The following is a 4,474-nucleotide window of genomic DNA, read 5'->3' on the forward strand; positions in this document are numbered from 1 at the left end:
AAACAAACAAATTTCTATATTTCATGTTGCTTACAATAATCCCACATTCAGAATTACGTTATAATATTTGAATATAAGGAAGCAGTAGCTTGGTAAAATCGTTGGATAACATTAACGGTAAAACAAAGTGTCAAAACGTATTAATAAGAATAATAAATGCAGTTAGTTGATATTAACGTTTATATCAATGTCTTAGCGAAACTATAATAATAAATGCAGTTAGTTGATGTTAATGTTTATATCAGTGTCTTAGCGAAACTATAATGAAACCTGAACTAATATTAATTTTTGTTAAAATCAAAATGCGTACTATTATTCTTAATTTGGTTTAACGAAATTGAAGTTTATTACGAGACATTTGTATTAATGTAAATAACATAATGACATATATATATCCAGAATGTATCTTTATTAGCTCGATATTTCGCTTTTAAAAGCTTCCTCAGGAGATATCGATAACCTGGAAGTCAGTGTTGTTTTGTTTTAATAGTTGCAAATAGCTGCATATGGCTATCTGCGCTAGCCGTTTCTAATTAATCATTTTTTTATCATAAACAATGAGAGCTCTACGAACGACCTTTCTACAGAGGGTTGAGCACAATATATTGAAACGATTATGGAGTCCACCACGTCATTACGTTCCATGAATCCCCCCAGTAGCACAGCGGTATGTCTGCGGACTTACAACGCTAGAAACCGGGTTTCGATACTCGTGGTGGGCAGAGCACAGATAGCCAATTGTGTAGCTTTGTGTTTGACTTCAAACAAATAAACAAAAACGTTCCATGAGTCTACGTCCGGTTATGCTCTATCTAACAACTGTGCATCTTGACAATAACCCTCCAAAGTAGTTTCCGTTGAAAAAGGTTATGGAGCTCCACGACGTCATTACGTTCCATGAGCCTACGTCCGGTCATGCTCTATCTAACAACTGTGCATATTGACAATAACCCTACAAAGTAGTTTCCGTTGAAAAAATCTCTGTCGTAAAACTGTCATGTCAACAGTAAACTGTCTCTCCCTGCCTGCTTTCGTAAGCTTTATTGGATATAAGGACGACGATTTCGCAGTGCTCATTTCAATAATCCGATCGCAGAGAAATCCATAGGCGCTGAGACCGGCGATTTAACCGGTATGTCTTTGTATGAAAGAGCATGAACACCCGTTTAATTATCGAGCTGCGTGAAGTATGCGATGGTTTAGCGGATATGTCGTAGGAGCAACCTGTGTACATGCGACCCTTTTCCAGATTGAAATCCTTCTTGTTATATTGCATAGTGTTGCCTGGGACATGTGGACGGATTTTTCTACTGACCTTTGTGTTCATGGATTCTCACTAGTTAAAAGATGCCGTACTTTGCTTACCATGTCTATGGTATGACTTGTTATGGATCTTTTTCTGGATTGCCGTGGTACTTCAAGTTGATGCTTATTATTTTATTTTTCAAAGTCGTTAAGTACAAGGAACCTCCCCATCTTGCTTACCATGTCTGAGGTACAACTTCTTGTGGGTCTTTTTCTGGATTGTCGTGGTTCTTCAAGTTGATGCTTATTATTTTATTTTTCAAAGTCGTTAAGTACAAGGAACCTCCCCATCTTGCTTACCATGTCTGGGGTACAACTTCTTGTGGGTCTTTTTCTGGATTGCCGTGGTACTTCAAGTTGATACATATTCCTTATTTTTCAAAGTCGTTAAGTATAAGAAATTCTAGAACTCCGATCTAAACACATCCCTATGATCTTAGTGTATGAATATTTTGTGTCGGAAAGAATTACTACATACGATTCTCAAAAGCGGCCATTTTTCGGTGGCATCAAATTGCCTACTAAACTTCAAACAACGTCAAAATTTAGTTTTGCCACATGCCGTTCCACGGAGAATTTATATCTGCTGTGATTGTCACGTGACCTACTGATTTAATAAAACATATTCAACCATGTATTTGCAAAATTACATATGTATGAGATTAGGTCGCAAGACAATACTAATTAGTTTAATTTAATACAACAAATTAATTTTCACATCACAATGCCCCCCCAGTAGCACAGCGGTATGTCTGCGGACTTACAACGCTAGAAACCGGGTTTTGATACCCGTGGTGGACAGAGCACAGATAGCCCTTTGTGTAGCTTTGTGCTTGATTTCAAAACAAACAAACAAACACATCACAATTTATGATGAGAGTTAACTTACTTTAACGTACAGAAAAAAAAGAGCAAAGCAGTTTTATGATTTTTGAAATGTATGTCTGACTAATGTACGAAAAAAAAGACAATGTTCTCTTTGGCATTCCACAAACAATTTGTTTTTTATTTTGAATGAATGCACGATAAACACAAGGACTTGCAAAATTAAAGAAAAAGATAATTCCATAAGCTTTAAGATTTTTCACATGATTAAAAATATGACAAAATATTTTATGAAACATTTCTGATTTCAGCACGTCCATGACAAACACTTTGAATTAAGATATTAATACGAAATGCTACAAAAATAAATTGTTTGTTTCGGATATCCTTTGTACAAAATGCTACAAAATGGATATCTGCGCTAATCGTCCATAATTTTCAACTGACTCACTAAAGGGAATGCAGCTAGCCAACAGCACTCACTGTCAACTCTTGAGCTACTCTAATGAATAGTGGGACTTGATCATCATTCTTATAACACAAACACACTTGCGGCCTGGAAGTGTGAATTGCTATTTTTTTGCAGCTGCAATTGGAAATGGATCATATATTCCCGGATTCACAGTCCAGCAAGGCAACACAAATCTAAGAAAAACACCTGACGCTGATGAAGAGTCAAAATAGCAGCAAAACTTCGTTGTAATTTTTTTCTCTCTCTCAGAAGGACTAAAAATCATTTTGAAAGGACCAAGCTCTCCTTCTTCAAGTAGCTTCAGCAAGCTGTTCCTCACTTTGCGCAGAAAACCATAAAAGTGGGGACGATACAGTGTGTGCGGGCATTTTGCTTTAGTTCAAAATGGTTTCTGAAAATTAAAATTAAGTATATACTACACCATGTTTTTGTCTTTTCAGCTTGAAAAAATCTAAATTGCTCTAACTTATTTGCTTGTCTGCCACAATGGATGCCTGGTATGGATTATCGATTAAGTTATCTATTAAATACAGCACCCGCCTTTACTTGCTAAAGTGATTAAAATCCTATGACTGCACCTGAGCCTAAAACATATCTATGACCTCTACAATACCAAACGAAAACTACATCGGATGTTTAATCAAGCACCATATTAATTACCTGCAGAATTTGAACTTCAGCCATGCAAACATTGACAAATTAGATAACATCTGATTATGTTGTTCTGGAGATTACCGGCATACGACGCTTTATGGTAAATGACTTCATAGCCCCATGACGAATATAACGAATTATAAGATCACCAATAGGGAATTAGCGGCCCACTTAATAATTACTCAATATTAGTAGAACGTATCTCATGTGTGCGAATGTTTATGTGAATTACCCTAGTCAGCTTGTTTCATGGGCCTTGTACGATCCTTGAATGCGACACATCAATTTATCAGGGAACAATCTTCAGTGTCTATTAGATGCTCAAAGAGTCTATCGGATGCATTGTTTAACCTTCTAGAGGGCTGAGATGTAGAGACACGCATAAAGAAGCATTTAGTTTGGTGTCACTGAAATATTCAGCACCTGTCGTGATAAGGTTAAATACGATTTGAATCAAACGTTAAGCATACTTTTACGTGGAATTTAATATATATATATTAATTAATCAAGCGATTCCAGCAGTTGATGATAATCACAATGTTTAAAAAAATTACATTGTTTAATTGACATCGGAAGACTTGACGCTTATAACTCTGAAGCTAAGGGTTGGCTTTTTGGCAGCTTTGTGCCTAACAAAACAAACATATTAACGCTATTCAATAACAATAGATGTTTAAGCGTTCGACTAACTACTATTCATTACTATTAAAAGCAAGAAAAAACGTGGTGTATTTCGAAATCATACAACATTTTAATACGAGAAAAAACAAAACAGTGCATTGCGAAGTCGGTTACATTCTAACGCGAGAGGAAACGCACTGTGTTTCGAGTTAGTAAGGCATTCTAGAGTGAGTATCGTTTCCGAAACGCACTGTGTTTCGAGTTAGTAAGGCATTCTAGAGTGAGTATCCTTGTTTCCAGTTAAACAAAAATAATATATTTCACCTAAGTGTTTTCCCTTGCATTAATTGTGGATTATTTCTTTCTTACACTTATATTTTTACCAAAGAACCCTCGAAATTTTCACTGACTGCTGTGATTATCTGGACTCCTTAGCTTCCTTTTGATTTTAAAGTGTACCGTTCGAAAATTTCGATTTTAAAAATGTTAATTACAGATTTGATGAGCTTCAATTTCTATTTGTTTATCAAACAATTTAAGTAGATCTTGTATTGTTTGTATTGTTTTTTTTTTAATTATGCACAAAGCTACACAAGG

The sequence above is a fragment of the Limulus polyphemus genome, unplaced genomic scaffold (assembly GCF_000517525.1).
Source record: "Limulus polyphemus unplaced genomic scaffold, Limulus_polyphemus-2.1.2 Scaffold1368, whole genome shotgun sequence".
Taxonomy (NCBI): domain Eukaryota; kingdom Metazoa; phylum Arthropoda; class Merostomata; order Xiphosura; family Limulidae; genus Limulus; species Limulus polyphemus.